Consider the following 20579-nt stretch of genomic DNA (forward strand, 5'->3'; position numbering starts at 1 on the left):
TTAGATTCAGGATCACCTGATCCAGCCCTAACTATGCGTTGAAAGAAAAGTTTTAAGCCTAATCTTGAAAGTAGAGAGGGCAGTTTTTCCTTCCCACTGTCACCAAAGCCATTGCTCATAGTGAGACGTGATTGTTGGGGTCTTCTCTGTATTATTGTAGGTTCTTTACCTTTGCAAGTGATTTCCTATAGCTCAAGCGTTAGAGCGGGTCCTCTACTATTAGGAAGGCTGGTGTTTTGATCCCTGGTTGCTCCATTCTAGCCAGATATCCTTGGGGATAACCTCAAGTTGTTCTCTGATGGATGCGGTGCAGTGTGAATGTTAGAAAGATGTCTTTGTCCTTATTATGCCTTATAATTGATCCATCCATGGTCTCCATGGAATTGCTAAATTGAAAATCAGTCACAGCAGGTCTTATGGTGTGATGACTCCAAATTTGAAATATTTGGTTCAAACAAGAACTGCATGTTAAATAATGAAGAAGAGGAGGCAAAGTTTTTTGGATTTATGTTTTAGGACACAGCTGTGGAGCATGCATCTAAATCTGCTTAGGTAATGTGGCACCAAGTACCGGTGTACACTGAAACAACAATTGTTGTTATCTCCGTTTATTTGTGACCTCAGTAAGCACCTTCCTGACGACTTGATGGTCTAAACTGCTAGTTTGAAAGTAGGGTATGTTTTACCATGTCATTGCTAGCCTATCAGAGCCAATGTCCCTTGGTTTCTCAGACAAGTTGACACTCTGAAAGACTACATGACCGGGAGTATTCACTGATGTCTTTGTGGCTCTACATTTTTATATTCAGTCTGTGGAAGCATCACACAGAGTAGCTGCTGTTCAATGACAGTTTTGTAAAATGCTAGCAATATTTCACTTAACAAGTAGCTTGAAAATTGTTTGGTTAGCTCTTCATGCATCTAAGGTCATTAGTTATTGAGCAATATTTTGGAAAAGACTACTCAAGAGGAGAAAAAAGAGGTTGTTAATACATCACTGTAACGTCCTGTGAAGGTGCAAAAGATATCCGTGGCTTTCATGAGAAACACCCCGGGAAAGAGGGACTAATATTTCCTCTTTGCTGCATGTGCCAAGGAACACCTGATGAGTGGAAGCATGTAATTTGATCTGATGAGATCATTTTGTTCCGCAAGACATTCAGGATTCATCGTTTAGATTCACCTGTCACTCAACGTGCCCAAATCGTGCAAACTTAAAGCCTTGAGATAACAGGTGAACAGGTCAGCTAAAAACAATAAACAAACAAGCAAAAAACAACCACGTTACAGAGACAAAAAACTGATACAAGCACACTAACACAACAGTGGTCTATTTTCACATGCGGATTAACACGCATTTGTTACTCTACGAATCATATAACGTAACCATGTTGCTCATTGACTTTCTCCAGCAAAATAAATGTGCCTTTTGATTAGATTTATTTCTGCAAATTACCTTTTGGCCGCTAGATGTCGTCGTCGCGAGCGCTTCATCGCGACTACGCTGGTTTAACTGAACCCAGCCCAAGCATTCTGTTGTTTGTAGCACGCGCGCGCACCCAAACACACACACTCCGCGTATTGGCCACGCCCCTCTTATGAATAATGCAGCACCTCCCGTCGACCGGAGGAGACTCGTGCCACCGGAGCTCTTCAGACGTCAGCTCGTGCTCACCGGTGGAAGGAGAATAATGAGCGTAATATAACCAGTCCATCTACTGATAAAAATATATTAATATCCGGTAATGAACGGGGAATTTGGGAAGTGTGGGAATCCGCCTCGCGCACAACAACGGGTCCGCTGGTTTGTACCGGGGTTTTACGGAGAAGGATACACCGAGGGCTGGATATTAACCCGACCGTGACCGACCTATTATCCACCGGTCAGACGGTTGTTATTCTCATCGCCGCTGAATTGAGGAAAAACAACACATAAGGTAGGCCTTGTCTTTCCTGTGTTTCTCTGTGTTTATACGTGTATGTGAGCGAAGGAAGGAGCTAAATATTATAGTAAGGTGGTACGTGTGTGTGTGTGTGTGTGTGTGTGTGTGTGTGTGTGTGTGTGTGTGTGTGTGTGTGGACGTACAGCCATAATATCGTGTGTCATATATATATATATATATATATATATATATATATATATATATATATATATAACGTATTACAGGCCCATTAATCTTAAAAGGTCCATGTTTAGTATTATTGTTACCCCGTGTTTGTGTTTTTATTTAATAATCATTGTATTGTTGGTGCTTGTAAAAAATGTGGTCCTATATTAATGCTGAACTCAGCACGGCAGCTCTTAGTCACTGCAGAAATATTGTGTTGACAGCAAAAAACATCACTATAAAATTATGCTTGAAGACCACATGAGCACATTCTCATATTCTCTGAATCATATTAGAATCATTGCTGTTAATGTAAGGTATAGCTGACACACATTTGAACATCACGTGTAAAATACAAAGCAACAATAACAGCGGGAGACTGTGGCTGTACTGAGATATAAAAAAAAGCAGTTGAAGATAAAAAGGAGAAAATAACAGCAGAGACAGTGAAGGGAGCATCGTGACAGACTGGAAAAGATGACCCTCACCTGGAACTGTGTGCATGTACATGTGTGACACGGGTTTTACTTTTCCCGCCCTGGTGTGGTCTTGTTTTTCTCACACATTTTGGTCACATTTTAGTTTCCCCTGCCTCCACTGCTGGGCCGGATGTGTGATGGAGCCAGCTGGTGGTTTACAGTTGTGTTCGAAGGAAACACAAATCCTTTGTTTGGAAATGAGTGGATTATCTCCCACACTATGTACATGCTACATTATTGTGATGTCTCTGTTGGCTGGAATGGCTAAATCAGATCTGTTTGTCTGTGTGTGTTGTTATTTAGCTAACATGTTACAGGTTGAAATTAATTAGTATAGGTACAAATTACACCTAATTACTAGGGGTGAAGAGAATGCACCATCCAGATATTTGTCTTACTTTCAATTTATACCTTACTGACACCTATATGAGTTGACATTTATTGATGGCAGTGTACCAATATCGACATTCTTCTAGAAGCATATCTCAGCACTTGGAAGCCATCTTGGTAACACATCTTATGAGCAGTTAATCTGAGGCATTTTGTACACTAACTTGCATTTCAGTGGTCACTAGAATAAAGCAGTAACAGTATTATCCAACACCAGTCAAATCACCATTCTTAAGAAATCCTTTTTCTTCTCTGGAAGGTCCCACCGTCTTTGTTCTTACGAAATTCTCCCATATATGTAAATTCAGGAGTCTTTCGAAGACATGTCTTATAATGTGTCTTGTATTAGTGGCAGTTATAGCTAACTATTAGCGGTGTAATACATGGCCAAATGCTGGCGCTGATGCCAGTGGCCAAAGGCCTTCTGGAAGGATCTGGGGCATCACTGAATACACCAGCCTGCATCATATTGGATCATATCTGCACAACCTCATCCAAATAACAACAAAACATAAGCGCTTTGTGAAAAAAAAATTTTTTGCTTCTTTTGGTATGGAAATGGGTATCCTTTTCAGTTTGATAGGATAGTTTGTTGAAAAGATGCAAAAATGGACTAAGGAAAAGAGAACGATAAAATGAGCTGGTGCTTATATAGCACTTTTTACAACATGCCTCCTTCATATAAGTACCTTTCTCTATGCCTAAGTGCTTTTCTACTTAACACTCACACGAATACATCCAGAGGCATCTAGAGCAGCCAGGGATCAAACCACCAACCTTAGTAGATGACCTGCTCTACTTCTTGAGCTACAGAAAACCAGACCAAATGTGGAAAAAAATTATTTGTATTTTGTGACAAAACTGTTGAACTATTTTAACTGATTATTGTTGAATTTGGTCGTATCAGTGGCTTTTTGGAAAACAGCAGAAATTGTATTTTTTGATTGCAAAGTGTTGTAATCAACAGCAAAAATTTAAGGTCCTGGCAGCTGACTCCCTGACAGTTAAAGAATATTAAGGTATAGTCCTAGTTCTGTCACTGTGGCTAAATGATCAAAGATGATATGATGAGGAGCTGTAAGAAAAGAAACTGGTTCTTTATTGAGAATAATGGTGTCGTTTTTTTCCTGGAGTCAAAGAAAATATCAACAAAATTTCAACAGCTTACTGAGACTTACTGGTAAGTTAACGTAACGTTTCAGTGGTAACAAAAAAGGAAAACTGCACCGGTCAAATTTGATTTCACCACCATCAGAATTCTCTCATAGATTCTCTCATGATATCTCTGATGATTCATGCAGTACTCCCTAAAAAGTGTTCAAAAGTCACACATAGAAACTATTGTCAGAGTGTGGGAATACAGAAGTCTGCAGAGTATAAAAAGTCACATTTCATATTATAACCTTTTATCCAAAGTACCGTCCAGACCTCAGCATTCAGCAAATATGAGGTTGCAAGTCAGAATTGCTGAATGAGGGTAGTAATTTGTGAATCTATTCCACTTCCATACTCGAGCAGAGCATAAGTTGATTTGCTTAAAATATTTAAAGAATTTAAGCCATCAAGAATCTTCCCTTTTAGGCCCTGATATGTAAAACAAATCAAATAAAAACCTCTTTTCACACAAGAAATATCTGTAATGGACTGAAATTAAGCATTAGCTTGAATGACCTAAAACTTAAATCGTCCCTAATATAATTTCAGCTCTAGAGTTGTGCAAAGTAATGTAACCTTCCTCTTTTTTTGTCAGTATTCAGGACTCTAATCTTTATCCAATAAACTCTGTTGGATTCCTCCCTATGTTAAAGCTGGTAGGCAACAGCTGCTGAGGCGTGATGGATAGAACTGAAGCTGAGATGGTCTATTTTTCACCAAACTTTATTTTTTCAGGATGCAGTTAAACGTCTCTGTGATGGAGTTGTTTGTCATGTATTGCGCACTCCCAGCCTTTTGCTGGCTTCTGTTCCTAGACAGTGGGAGTGCAGATGGGCATAATCCTGCATTAATCTGCCTAACCCTGTACTTCGTAGTCTGGGTTTAACGGCGCTCTGATTAAAAGCCTCCCCCTCCCCACCATGTCAGTCATTAGTTTAATTAGATCACTTGCGTGGCCTCACTAGTGCCAATTAAAGGAATACAAACTGAAGTGCCCCAGCAATGTAATTTTATTAGGATTTTTTTTAAACACTCTTCGCAAGTTCAACATGAATTCCAAATTCACCCAGCAAATAAAACCCGTTCTCCCAAACCTGATTAATTCTATTTTTGAGCTCAGCGCAGTGTAATCAGTGATATATTTCTCACAAAATGCTATGATGACTGATAGAAGGGAATCCAGAGTGTAAGTGCTTGTATGTGAGCATACCCCACCACTCTGACTCCCTGTGGGAAGAAACTCTCTTGGAAATGGGCATCTTGTGATTTAATGCCCCACCATCATTTTCCACAGAGTGAGTGTGGACCACCTGACCTGTGTCCTTGATGATCTTTTGAGCTTTTCATATTGGCGTGACTAATGCACCTCTCATGGAGCGAGGGATGCCAATATTTTTCTCTTCCGTCCTTCAGCAGCTCGCCATCCAAAGCGGCCCAGTTGTCATAAAGTAGAGTGATGCACCCTATCAGGATGCTTCCAATGATGCAGTCCATTTACATGAAATGCAGCCCTCTGTGTGGTGTTTGCAATGATGTTTCCAGTTGTTCAGTTATTTATTAGTCAGATGAAATTCAGCAGTAATGTGATGGCTATACTATGTCAAGGAGTGGACTAAATATCAGAAACACCTGATTAGGAGAGGTTTATTATTATTACCACCAAAACAAGTTGAAAAACTTCCATGTACAGTAACGGAGTCACTACTTGCTCACTACCGACTTTGTGGCTTGGCATATATTATCTCCCCCTGCTGGTAATGCAATTTCTGCATGCGTGTCACATTTTGCCTTGATACTAGGTTGCTTCGTTGGATGTTGGCTGCTTTTTGTTCTGTTCTATGCCAAGTTGATCCCACCCTGCTTCAATAATGTTGAGGTCTGGGCTGTAGGGAGGCCATGACTGATGTGTTTTGACTGCATTAGCTGAGACTTCTGCAGACAGTATTGAGCAGATGCATCTCTTAGGTCCTTCGTCAGGTCGTTGCTGGATAGTTTCTTATTTCTTAAGGACTTGACTTTCAGATATTGTTTATCTCTTGTAGATAGTGTTTGATCTTTTGTCCAGTTTACTTAAAATTTTTAAGGATGCATTGTAAAGCATGCTAAGATATGACAGATTTTCTTCTTAGAGACCTTTGGGAATCACTTTATTGGTGAAAAAATACAATTGTATACCTGTCAAACTGTGTTATTGTTGATATTTTTCTTGTAGGTTCCACAAATGGGAGCAAATTATATACACACACACAAGAACTTTATTATTCTCATGGTTAATTTTTGTGACATTTATATGCTCAGTGCAATAAAAATAGAAACAGGAGCAGAAACAGAAACATCATGTGTGAAGTCGCACACAGACCAGAACAACAAAAATACATTTAAAACAACATAATAAAGCTCTGTTGCTGAAACAAAGATGCAGGATACAGACACAGGATCGAAACCTTTTAAAACTGATTCTTTGCTAAGTTACCTGTTACATGTAAACACAACACTAGTTTGTCCCTTGAGTTAGGTGCCCTTTATGTGCTGCAGTGATTTATTGGTCAGTTAAATCATTCCCCTGAAAATGTTCAGGAAAAAGGACTGTACTGAAAATGAGAAAAGTTGAAAATGAACCACCAGTCAGTGTCTAAAGAAAAACTTTGACAGACTTATAGAAAGCCTGCAGAACTTTTACTTAAGACCACTTAAAAAAAACTAGCTTGGCTAGCAAGCTGTATCTATAAACTGTATAGGTATAATAGACAGATGTACATATCAGCTAAGTAACAGACTAATAAAATATTCCATCCATCCATTCATTCACGTCCGCTTATCCTTTTCAGGGTCGCTGGAGCCTATCCCAGCTGTCATAGGGCGAGAGGCGGGGTACACCCTGGACAGGTCGCCAGTTGCAGGGCTAACACACAGGGACAGACAACCATTCGCACCTAGTGGCAATTTGGATTATCCAATTAAACTATCCCCACAAGCTGCATGTCTTTGGACGGTGGGAGGAAGCCAGAATAACCGGAGGGAACCCACGCAAACACGGGGAGAACATGCAAACTCCACACAGAAAGCCCCCGGCCTGATGGTGGAATTGAACTCAGGACCTTCTTGCTGTGCAGCAACAGTGCTAACCACTGTGCCACCGTGCTGCCCTAATAAAATAAGATATATAATAGACTCCAATTTGTTCATGTAAATGGAGAGTCCTCTTCACACACTGAGGTTAATTATGGAGTTCCACAGGGTTCAGTGCTAGGACCAATTCTGTTTACATTATACATGCTTCCCTTAGGCAGTATCATTAGAAGACATAGCATACATTTTCACTGCTATGCAGATGACACCCAGCTCTATCTGTCCATGAAGCCAGATAACACACACCAATGAGTTAAACTGCAGGAATGTCTTAAAGACATAAAGACCTGGATGGCCACTAACTTTCTGCTTCTTAATTCAGATAAAACTGAGGTTATTGTACTCGGCCCTGAAAAGCCTAGAAATATGGTATCTAACCAGATTCTTACTCTGGATGGCATTACCTTGGCCTCCAGTAACGCTGTGAGGAACCTTGGAGTCATTTTTGACCAGGACATGTCCTTCAATGCACATATTAAACAAATATGTAAGACTGCGTTCTTCCATTTGCGCAACATCTCTAAAATTAGAAATATCCTGTCTCAGAGTGACGCTGAAAAACTAGTTCATGCATTTATTACTTCCAGGCTGGACGACTGTAATTCATTATTATCAGGATGTCCTAAAAACTCACTGAAAAGCCTTCAGCTAATCCAAAATGCTGCAGCAAGAGTCCTGACAGGGACTAGAAAGAGAGAGCATGTTTCTCGTGTTTTGGCTTCCCTTCATTGGCTTCCTGTTAAATCCAGAATTGAATTCAAAATCCTGCTCCTCACATACAAGGTCTTAAATAATCAGGCCCCATCTTATCTTAATGACCTTGTAGTACCATATCACCCTATTAGAGCACTTCGCTCTCGCTCTGCAGGCCTACTTGTTGTTCCTAGAGTATTTAAAAGTAGAATGGGAGGGCTAGCCTTCAGTTTTCAGGCCCCTCTTCTGTGGAACCAGCTTCCAGTTTGGATTCAGGAGACTGACACTATCTCTACTTTCAAGATTAGGCTTAAAACTTTCCTTTTTGCTAAAGCATATAGTTAGGGCTGGACCAGGTGACCCTGAATCCTCCCTTAGTTATGCTGCAATAGACATAGGCTGCCGGGGGATTCCCATGATGCATTGAGTTTTTCCTTTCCAGTCACCTTTCTCGCTCATTATGTATTAACAGACCTCTCTGAATCATATCTGTTATTAACCTCTGTCTCTCTTTCACAGCATGTCTTTATCCTGTCTTCCTTCTCTCACCCCAACCGGTCGCAGCAGATGGCCGCCCCTCCCTGAGCCTGGTTCTGCTGGAGGTTTCTTCCTGTTAAAAGGGAGTTTTTCCTTCCCACTGTTGCCAAAGTGCTTGCTCATAGGGGGTCATATGATTGTTGGGTTTTTCTCTCTATCTATGAAGCACCTTGAGGCGACTTATGTTGTGATTTGGCGCTATATAAATAAAATTGAATTGAATTGAATAGCATAATAAAATGTTAGACTTTAATTCACTAAAAATGTAGCAACACTTTATTAGATGGCATGTACCAGACCGCAGGGTAGAATATTAATCGGGTAAGGAATTAAAAATGCTCAGTTCAGTTCAGCGACTCTAAATAGTAGAGACAGACACTCAAGAAATGTTTTTGCTAATCTTTGGATTAGCAAAAACATTTCTTGTATCAGCCACAATGCTGTAAAGTGGAACATTATAACATTGGAGTCTATAGGGCCGAACTTTCATACCCATTGGTCATGGAAAATCCCCTCACTCATATTTTTGAAAGTTAAGTGGCTGCTAGCTTCCTCCTGTTTCCGTAGCAGCTGTAGCAGAAGTGGTGCTCTGAAGATTCACTGTAAGCTTGAAGACCACTAACCAGAGCCTGTAGCAGTGGAGTACTGGTTGATGTACTCAGCCAAGCTCCAGGAAGCTTCAAAGCAGTACAAGGACCACCAGTACCAGCTGCAATCCAAGATGGGGGAGTTAGACTTCATCCATGACATCAGATACTCCCTGAAGAAACTGATGGTTACTGCTCTGTTTTTAGTGTCACAAAGTAGGCTCACCTAATTTATTTAAGAAAGGCCCTGCTACCACTACTGTACATACATTTCAAATACTATCTATTCTAGTGAAAGACAGAACTAATGCCCCCAAAAACTGATTCTGTTCAGATGAACAGATCTATTTTGGAGGATTTACTTACTATCATGCTCATATCATTGAGTATGCATCAAGAGAGAAATAATTAATGCTAGCAGAAAATAAATATTTTGTGTACTTTTACAAAAATCACACAAGATGAATCTTTGAATGTTTGGAGAGCAGAGCAACAGCCATTAGCAATAGCGAACATTATCCTGGTAACTTAAGAAGTAAACAAGACTCAATTAGTACAATATGTGACTTCATCACTTTATCACTGAATCAGCATTTTTATGCAAAATGCTGATTAAAGTCTAAACTAAATGTTCTTATGAAATGAATAGTATTTCATAGCATTATTAGCATGCTGCTTTCTCTGTCTGTTTACTTTGCCCCCTTGGACTGACCAGTGTCCCCAGAAAGACTGCTGGAGCTAGACAGTCTGGCTTAGTGGAGCTTAATTACAGTAGATTTGTTTGGTCAAAATGGTTGGCCGATTTTTAGTTATTTCTTACAGAACAGTTATAGGTTGTGTCTGTACATGAGACCGCTTGTTTTTTTCTAAATCACTTTTCACCCCACTGTGGGAGGGCAGTGGTGTGAAGTTGTCTTGTGAAGCTTTAAATTACTTCAAAGAGTGGAAAAGTGATGAAGTGTTTACACCATGAGGAAAGGGTAAAAGGTGAGCATATCACTTAGGCCTTTGTTTGTTTATCTGCAGGAAGCTGTTTTGGGGGCCACACACGCACACACACACTCTCATTCCCTTCCTGTACTGTATGCGGGCAAGCCAAGTGAGTCCTGAGTGATTGCAGGAAGTCAGGATTGGCCTCTCTGGGGAAGAGAGATAAGAGTCTGGCACAGTGCATGTGTGTGTGCATGTACAAGTGGATTCAGTCTAATGCAAGACCATCTGCACTCAGCTATTGCTAATAACAGACACACCTATAGATACACAACTAAAGCTAGTCAAACAAACCTGTGTGCTCTAGGTTCAGTGTGTTTGAAGTTGTGTTTGAGTGTGTGGTGTGAATATCACTGGTGATTTCCTCTGCTTATATAATCAGACACTCTTTGGGTGGTTGATAAAAAGGGAAATCTCTCTGTGGTGTTGGGGGGCTATCGGTGCAACACCCAAGATAACCTAACAGGGAGGCGAGTAGGACTACATCTCCCAGTACACCTTGGGTTATTTTAGACTCCCCACAGAGCTGCTGGAAAAACATGCCCAAAGTTTGTCTTGGAACAAGTAGAGCAGAGGTGGGGCGATTTGAATTAAATTTGCATGCTATGTCAACCCTGCCTGAGAACTGCAGGGTAAATAATGACTCTGTTGTTTAAACCAGGATCCACACTGGATCCATAAAACTTTGAAAATGCCTTTGACCCAGTTTTACTTTGAAAATCTGGCATGACAGAGACTGAGACTTTTGGAAACTATGATGCAGAATCACTGTGTTTTAGTTACCTTCCTTTTAGATTAGCAAAGCTGCGACACCAAGAGTGCAGTGGGTCAGCAACGATCCTCAGTAGTGGCTCTCTGGTTTATGACAACGGGAAAAGTTACACAGAGAAACAATCTCTCTAGCGGTCTCTCTAGTCTCTATAAAAGAAAAAAAAACTGCTCTCCACCATGTCAACAGCATAATGCTGTAAAGTAGATTTAACAAAATAAATTTGGCAATGAAGGAATTCTTTGTACTATATGTGCAAAGAGTCAAGAGTCTTTATGATAAAATATGACAGATTCAACTTGTGATGTAGAGACAAACAGAAATAAAGGGTTATCTACAATACAAGTACAGTTTAAATAAAGACCTATTCACTACATTTCAAATAAAGGCACTTTAGCTGAGTAATTAGTTGTTTTTGTTTTGTTTAAAGCAGCCATAAATTGAATTCTTGATTTACTACTTTACTGTATTCATCCATAGTACCACTGTAGCTCTCTCTGAGCACAAATGTGGTTAGACAGAAAATGTGCAGTTATCTAAAGTAAATCCAGACCATCAGCCACATGTAGCTAAAGGCACACACTTTATTTAGTGTTTGTAAATGTCATCAATATGGTCACCCTGGTTATACTTAAAAAGTGTATCGGGCAGTAATTGAGTCTTTTATCTGTGCTGTCTGTTCATGTGCTTTGTGTCAGTGTATTTCTGGCCCTAAATGTGCTTGCTTGACAGTAGCAAAGATTTTTGTACCAAAGTGTGCTAGTATAACGGCACCAAGGTATTTCTGTCCTTACATCTGGTAGCATGATGGTATATAGCTCATATGGAAATATGCTAGCTAACATATTTCCATGCATAAATGTGGTAGCACGATAAAGAACATAACTACTCAATGTTAAACTTAAATATTTGATAGCGCAAAATAAAGTAAAACCAAAAACAAGCGACACTACTTAATAGTAAGTTATTAAAATATGTTCATATTACTTGATTCCAACTATCAGTTATAGTCTTCGTTCTGTAAGCTGTTAGACATGAATGTATGTGAGTTTGTTAACTGACAACAATACAAGTAACGGAGGGCAAAATTTTTCTTTACACTGGTGTGAACGCACCATTACATGGATGATAGATGGGTGGGATAATAATATGTAACACTTTAGGGTTTTAGGGTGTTTGTTTGGCATCAACAGGTAGCTGTGCTCTACAGCAGTATGCATAGCACCAGCTTTTTCAGGCGCACATTTCATCTGTTCGTGAATGCAACTATCTAATCAGCCAATCACATGGCAGAAAGCAACTGCATTTAGGCAGGTAACCATTTTGAATGTGAAAGAAAGATGATTGACGTGATTGTGAACGTGGCATGGTTTTTGGTGTCAGTTGGGCTGAGCAGCTGACCTGCCCATCAGAAAGTGCTGATCGACTGGGATTTCTCTACACTCCCATTTCTAAGGTTTACAGAGAAAACAGTGACTGACAACAATGTGATGTTAATGTTAGAGGTTTAATAAGAATTGGCAGATTGCTTTGAGCTGATGTGGATGATGTTTTAGTGGCACATTTGGGCCCGTTAGTATTTGAGCGGTATTTAATCGCAGCAGCCTACCTGAGTATTTTTCATTCCCATAAGACCAGAGTGTTCCCGTCTTCCAATGGCTGATTTGACCACGATAATGCACCATGTCACAAAAGCTGAAATCATTCCAAACTGGTTTCTTGAACTTTACAGTGAGTTCACTCCACAGTCACCAGGTCTACATCCAATAGAGCACCTTTGGTGTGTTGTGGTGGTAGGAGATTGGCATCATAGGCGTGCATGCTGACAAATCTGCAGCATCTGCGTGACATGTCAACATGAACCAAAATCTCTGAGGAGTGTTTCCAATACCGTGTTGAATCTACACCATGAAGAGTTCAGGGAGTTTTAAAGGCAAAAGCGTACTAGCAGAGTGTACCTACTAAAGTGTTTGGTGAGTGCATATATGAGCTGAGTTTCTGCAGCTCAGCCGGCTTCACTATTATGTATATTTTGTGCTACAGTTAAATCTGGAGAGAACTCTGTTTTTGTGACACACTCACTAAAAGTTCGAGGAAGTCAGATGGAGGAGGAACTCACGACAGATGGTGTGTTTGTGTGAAAGAGAGAGAGACATGCAAACAGCACGCTTATCTGTGGCTTTGGCACTCACATGAATGAGCGTCTCACCACGTCAGCACTGAGTCACGTTTACTGGCCTCCGTCTGATCAGAGTGACTCACATCAGATTCCTCGTTTCCCGCATGTCTCCTCAGTTCTGCATGTTTTCTGGTGTGTTTGTGGTGATGTAGAGTGCAGATTGTACACATTTGGACAGCAGCAACATTGTTTTGTTGTTCAGTCTCTCCTTCAACACAAAATTTCAAAGGTTGCTGGATACTGCAGCGAGTTTCTTGAACAACTTCCTGACATAATGAATGATCTGTCTTCAAAATGCATTAAATTGTGAATTCCTGTGTTGTTACATTAAATTTTTTTATATTAATGGTTAGCTTAAGTTTCCACTCACATAAGTGTTGTTTCTCAAGCACCACCACTGGATGTTTTTCACAGAAAAAAAATCTGTCGAAACTTACTCAGCCACTAACATTTTGTGGTTGCTAACTTTTGGGGGAGAAAAGTGTAGTCCCTATGGCAGTTAAAGAACACAACTGGTGAATGTCGGGCTGAAATGGCGCAGTTTATCACATTCAACCCCATAATTTTTATTCTTGTACTTTACTAGAGTAGCTTTGCATAATTTATAGTTTAAAATAATCCTTCTTTAGTTCATATCAGGCCTTGATGGAGCTTCTCAGTTCATTCACTGTCTGAAACAAGATATTTCAGCTTCTGACTGTTTAAGAGAACTTCCTGCTGATTGGCTGTCCCTTGGAAAAAAGAGCTGAGATACTCTCTCCTTATGACATCATACAGAGTCGAAAGAAGAAGAAGAAGCTGTTTACAGCAGTTTAAATATGAAGCTTTATCTTGCAGCTGGGACACACTTCGATTGTTTGATAAGAGGATCCACCACAGGAACTCTGTGACTGGAAATAAGAAAAAAAACACAACTTGTTCTGAGGCTGCTTGATTAAAGTAGAAATCATAATTAGGATCATTATGGTCAGTATTATTGATCATAATTATTTATGAAACTAACAATTATCTTGCTGTTATCAGTTATAAGTTAAAAATATCTCTTTTCATGTACATTTTTTATTTAAACTTTAAGAATAATTTGAATGAAAAAGTGTAGAAAAGAGAGAGTTTACATAAAGCCCATCTTACAATTACAACTGGCTTTACCTACTGCTCTGCTTCCACCGTGGGATGTCTGCGAGTGGAGACTGGGATTGAAGAGAGGCCGAAACAGCAGCCGACTCGGGGGGAGTCTGAGAGTAAAGCTAACAAATCTGGGTCTACATCTTCTAGCTTTCACAAGCTGCAGTGAAAGATCCCTGCCACCGCTCCTCCTTCATGGCCCATGCTCCAAGAATTCTGATAGTGTAGCTTGCTGGTGTTGATTCTGTCACTTATTCAATTATTGAATCATCTGCTAACAGGGACTTAGATGAGCTAGACCTAATGCATAATAGTTAACATTTGCCTGACAAAGAGCTAGGCTGGCACGTTGGCTATAAAAGCATTTTTACAGCTCATTCTGTTTACCCAGGTGGCCAAAATAATAGTTACTGTTGCTTTATGATTGTCTGAATCAGTGCACTGGTTTACCGTTCTTTCAGTTTGATAGAAGTACAAAACACAGGCTCCACAGCCTCCTTGTGTAACAAACCATGCGTGTAAGTAGACAAAGTTTATGTTAACTCACTTAACAGAAGTTTGTGTATTTTTCTCTCATTTTTGGCAATTTGATAAACAAAAGTGAGACCAAGCTTTAAAAAACGGATCTAAAATGCTTTTACTACAATCCTGGTGACTTTTCTTATGTGGTAAATACAAAAACAGTTTTCTCATCAAACCCCTGTCTTCTCCTTTTGTTTCATTTGTGTACGTGAACATTTTTATGTTTGTTATTGCTTGCCTTCTCATTTTTCCATCTCAGGCAGACACAAAGGACTCGTGGTCTATTTTCCATTGTCTAATTTGTCTTCAGTGCATTTACATAAGAAGGCCAACATCTCTCATTTCCCAGACACATGCACTGTCATATTAATATATGTGCTGCAGTTCAGTCATGCGCGTGCTGTCGATTGGGGGGGTGTCTGGGTTTTTATTTTTTAGACTCAGTCCCGTCACTCCAGCTTACTTCCCTTCAAGGATTAGCACACTGACACACATTACACACCCATGCAAGGCTGAGCTAGTCACTGCTGTGTGTGCATCATATCTAAAGAGCCAGTAGTCCTCTAGCTGCTGCAGCTAGAAGCTCTTTGTGGGATTCTTTCTCAGACATGGATTAGGCTTATTCCTAAACTCCCCTCGCAGATAGCCATGGGGTTTATTTGCTCAGGTTTTGAAATATCTGCTGCCAAGAGAGGTTGCACTGGGAATGAATGTTATGCTAAATTAATTTCAGCACTATGCTTTTCTTCAAGAATGAAATTAAACATTCGAAAGTGTTATTTACTGACAGCAGTGGCTTATCTGACTGCACACACATGTTCCTCACACACTCACTGAAGAAAGGTTCGTCCTTGTGGAGTCACTTCGCTCTCTTGCTCATAGTGCACCTGGTAGTAGCACCTGATCCACTCTCCCTTGGGCACACAAAAAACACACACACACACACACACACACACACACTAAACACACACACACAAAGGAGAATGTTCCCAAGAGAAAACATAGTCAAACACAAAGGGAGAGGAAAAGAGGAAGAGGCTTGGACAGCATAGAGACTCTGCCACATTCTGCTCACAGTAATGATATGCTGAGTGGTTTCCTCATCCATCATGTACCTTTATGCACGCGTGTGTGTGAGTGTGTGTGTGTTTTTGTGTGTGTGTGTGTGTGTGTGTGTGTGTGTGTGTGTGTGTGTGTGTGTGTGTCTTTCCAGAAAAAACAGAAATCGAAACCATGGAATATGAGACTAACAGTAAAAGAAAAGAAGAAAAAAAGTGGAAATAAAAACAGCCGATGGAGAAAGAGCTGCTCAGACTCAAACTGGCAGCACAAGTTTGGATGGAAATGTGTCATACATATATGTGTGCACATATTTCATAAAGTCTTTTCTTCCATCACGACAGTGTTTGTTGTTGAAATTATTTAGGGCATGCACAGACCGCTGTGGTATTTTTGAATGTCTGTAGTCAATAAGTACAAACTCACTAAGACTGTAAATATGTCCAAAAAGATTTTACTTCAGCAGCTTCACAACGTGATGCAGCTTTGTGAGTCCTGCATGGTGAGGAAAGGGCAGGCAGTCTTCAGTGATGAATGTGAGTTACAGTCATCAGGAAAGGCATAAGGGTGCCCGCTTAGCGGACTACTTGTGCCTTTTATAGCTTAAAGTATAACACAGTTAATAAAGACTGAACTGAAAGTCAATATTTTTTGACTACCTTTATTTTTCTAGCATATCTTTATTTGTCAGCACAAAAGTTTAAAATAAGCCCAATTTTATGGCATTCAGAAGCATTTTTACTGCTTTGCTTACACCATGTGGCTGCTTTGGTTGACAGGTTTGTTCACATGGGTAGTTTTAGATCTGAATGTTTTGAAGAAAAAAAACCATTTTTTGGATCCACTATAAATACTTTCTGATGTGTGTCAGTTAGAATGATTCTTTTCTTCTTCTCCTTCCAAAAAACGTTTTTATTATTACATTTCTGGTTGTATAAGTATAATGTAGCTTATTACCTATGGTGACTTAATCCTAACAGGGTTCATGTAGGACTGTTAAAAGCAGGAAAATATTTGAAATTTCAACTTTAAATTGTTGATGTAGTGAAGTCTCCCAGCATACATTGGATTCATTTTAGATTATATCAGGAAACAGGTAGTGCTGTGTCAGTCATTTGAATTAAATTTGCTTGTCATGTGGATCCCACCTCATAATTGCAGGAAGCCTACATTTCCATTATTAAATAATGTGTGTGTTAAAGATTGTGCAGTTTAAACCTAAGGTTTACCTCCAGTGTAACTCCAACACCCCAACAAAAAGAACTGGACAAAAAGAACTGAAAAACAGTGATGCTCTTTTTTGTTAAGCTTTATATTTGAGTAGCACACCTGTGACACTACGAGTGCAGTTGGTTTACTTTACTGTAACTTAGGGTCGGTAAAAGCAGAAAAAAATGTTAATGGAAGAAAATCAGAATTACAGATGACTTCTTGTGATCACTTGGTAGTTTTGATGTTGTACAGCACACTACAGTTAACCATCCTGGTAAGACAATGACATAGCTTTTATTTTCGTAACACTATTCACCTTATCAGACATCTAGATTTCTTTGCTAATGTTATGCTCACATATTGTGACATAGCGTTCAACCAAAAATCAAACTTCAAATGTATCTATTTTACCTCCAGTCTGTAGTCCTGTTCATCTGTCTGTAATGTTTTGGAGTAATCTCAGCTTTGGAGATGTCAGCTATCTAGGTATCTGGCTTATTGTCATGGTCCTGCGGCCATGACTCAGTGACTTTGTGTTTGTGTTCCTTATTGTTATTATTCTCTTTATTATTCTTGGGCTGTTTTGGGATGGTTTGTGTTTTGGGATTTTAGATACTGGGTTTTGGGTTTGTGCTCCCTCTATTGGTCCCTGGTGTTAGTGTTCCCCTGTCTCGTCAGGTTAATCAGGTCCAGCTGTGTCTCCCACCTGTGTGTGATTTCCCAGTGTCTCTTTGTGTACTTTAGTGTGTGTTTTCCTCTGCTCCTCGTCGCGTCGTCTGTGTTCATACCTGGTGTAATCCCCTGCGTGCTCTCCCTGCTGTTCTCCCTTCATGCTCAGGTTTGCTATTTCTTTGTGTAGTTTCTCCCAGTTAGTTCGTCCTTAGTTCTCCACTTTATGTCTGGTATTGTTAATAAATCACCCTTCACGTCTGAATAAGTGCTGCATTTGAGTCCTCCTTCCACTCTTCACACGGCCGCTGCCCCGAACCGTGACACTTATTATGAATATAATGAAACTAAAGGGGCATGTGGCTCCACACAGTGTCTAAGTAGCAGTGTTGCTTGTGATCTTCTTGTGATTAAAATATTCCTGCCAATACGGCTGGGCCATATCATACCGTTCACGTTAATACCGGTATAATGTTGGGCAACGATAAGAAAATAAAATATCACGATAGAATATGGATAAAACGCGCATGCGCAGTGCTTTTGTTTTACACACATGGCGGAAAAAGCACGGCGGCGGCGATGGAGAATGAGAAGGGCGAAAGCGGATCGTTGAATGAAACGGATGAACCAGAGTTGGTTTGTTGTTGGTTTCTAAAACTGCTGCAACTTCAGTGGTGTGGAACTGGTTCAGCTTTCGTCCGTCAGATACACAACAAAGCACTATTTTTGGTAGAGCATGCTAGCGGGCCGTCGTTATTACCGTGTTTTTTGGAAAATACGGCACACTTAAAATCAGTCCTTTGATTTTTCTGAAAATCGACAGCGTCCCTTATAATCCCGTGTGCCTTGTGTATGAATTCTGGTTGTGTTTACTGACCTCAAAACGATTTTATGTACACGGCGCTCGAAAATCTGTCAAATGTTTCAGTACGACTTTGCTAACCTACGAAGCCGCACCGCTTGATGGATTGCCGGAGCATTACGGCTATCGTAGGCGGAGCCTCGCGGGGTGATACATACTGTGCTTCAACATAATATTACCGTATTGTGTGTGTATAACCTCTTTAAGTTTTGTGGATATTATACATGGTTATGCTGAGGATATGTCGGCCAATTTCCACTGGAAATGCCTTTTGGTTAAACTGTCAGCGAGGAATTTGCATTTGCACTGTTAAATTTTTATATAACTTTAATGCACATAAAAAACAGCTGCTTGTTTAAGTGAAAATACATTGTTTTTTTTTGTTTTTTTGCACTAATAAAGTTGTGGAGTTGTAAAGTTTTTTGTCTCGTGTCAATTATATCGTCAGTTATATCATTATCGCAAATTTTCAAATGTATATCGTGATATATATTTTTGGTCTTATATTTGGACTTATGGTTGTCAGACATATCCAGTAAAAAGAAAACACGATAATGAATCATATAGAAACCTTATGCCATATGTCGTATTTCGAACTGGAATAAGCCAGCAGTAACATGACAGAAATTAGTGTGTGTGTAAAAGCCTAATTAATATGCACTGTTGCTGACACGAGTCACACTGGTAGTTTAATAAAGCTGAATGAGAGTACAGTTATTAAATTGCTGTGCTGTGAAAACATCAGTTTCCCAGTGGAAACTATATCTATGCTGCTGTTATCAGCAATGGTCAACAGAGGGGGCCAGAGGTCAGTGCTTCCTTAAACTGTTTAAACTGTAAACCCCTGGTGTGGTTTCAGTGCCAGTCCTAAAACTATTCAGTGCATGTTGTACATGGATTTTTTTCAGAGTGTAAATCCTGAAGCAGAGACATTTTCTTAGTAAAACAGTGAGGAAGCAATGCCACTGCGACTCGGGCTTCCTGTGTTATTTAAACGTCCCTCTTGCCATGTAGGCTCTCTCACACAAGACACAATTTGGTTTTGTTATGTAGCAATACTTTGAACCAACTGAGATTAACCCTGTGAGGTCTAAGTCAGCATTGGGTTCCCTAACTGTAACCCTAACTCTATGCTATCAGGAAATATAACTTTTGTTTTTATTTGCATTATTCTCCCACATTTTGGAAATCAGGGAACAAAGAAAATAATCCCTCTAACTGACATCACAAACTATTTAAATTTTTTACAAGGAAGTACATTTACTTTCCTCCACTCCACTTATTCATAGTACCGCATTTGTTTCTGTTTGCAGAGGTATTTGCCTAAAAACCGAACAGTATGTAGCTCGACGTAGATCACGCTCTGTGTAGATTGAGTGCTGATTGGAAGAAAAGTGAGCTGGAACAGGAAAGGGATCACCAGCAGAGTTCAGAACACAGGGAGAGCGAAAAGGCACGAGGCATGAGCTAAAATTGACAGCAGCACCGTGCACCACGCTTTGGCGTCATTTTGCCTTGGATACTCTCAATTTTTGAAACCAGCATGGCCAGTGTGGTCAGGTTAAAGATGTGCATGTACAATTGCGCCTGTATTTACCATTAATGATATATCAGTATAAGAGCTCAGAGATTCCCAGATTATACAGAGAGAAAAACAGCAGCATCTTGAAAAGATGAGTTTTTCAGAGTTTTTTCGGAGTGGCGATAATGTCATTCAGGAGAAGACCGAAGGGATTTCAGCTTCCCCCCACATTGATAGTGCAAACAACACTGTGTCGTCTGATGAAGTTACAGCTGGAACACAACAAAACTAATGCAGCGCGTATTCGCTACCACATGGCTAACCCCAAATCTGAAGTCAACACTAAAACACATCTTTTGTTCCCAGATGTCAGGTACCCATACGTGTAATCAAATCAGTGCCCTTGAAATGTAGAGTACATCTTCTTTATCTTCTTACCCCTCTGAGATCTAAGAAGTAGGTGGTAGCCCTAACCTATCCCTATATTTTGGAAAAATATAGTTAGAATGAATAAATTTTTTTTTCCTGCTGACTTAGGCGAACAGTTTAATAAAACACAAATGAGGTATTCATTAGATTGCCCAAGGTCGGT

General features: G+C 40.0%; 1 protein-coding gene across 2 annotated transcripts in view; it reads left to right on the forward strand.

The window, feature by feature from the left end:
* The first annotated feature begins 1591 nt into the window (after positions 1-1591).
* Positions 1592-20579, forward strand: part of tanc2a (tetratricopeptide repeat, ankyrin repeat and coiled-coil containing 2a) — a 59130-nt gene continuing 40142 nt past the window's right edge. For both annotated transcript variants that reach the window (XM_082530015.1, XM_082530017.1), the window contains exon 1: positions 1592-1937. The gene's annotated coding sequence lies outside the window, so the exon portion shown is untranslated. The remainder of the gene's footprint in view (positions 1938-20579) is intronic.

The sequence above is a fragment of the Aulonocara stuartgranti genome (assembly GCF_965226115.1).
Source record: "Aulonocara stuartgranti genome assembly, chromosome: 4".
Taxonomy (NCBI): Eukaryota; Metazoa; Chordata; class Actinopteri; order Cichliformes; family Cichlidae; genus Aulonocara; species Aulonocara stuartgranti.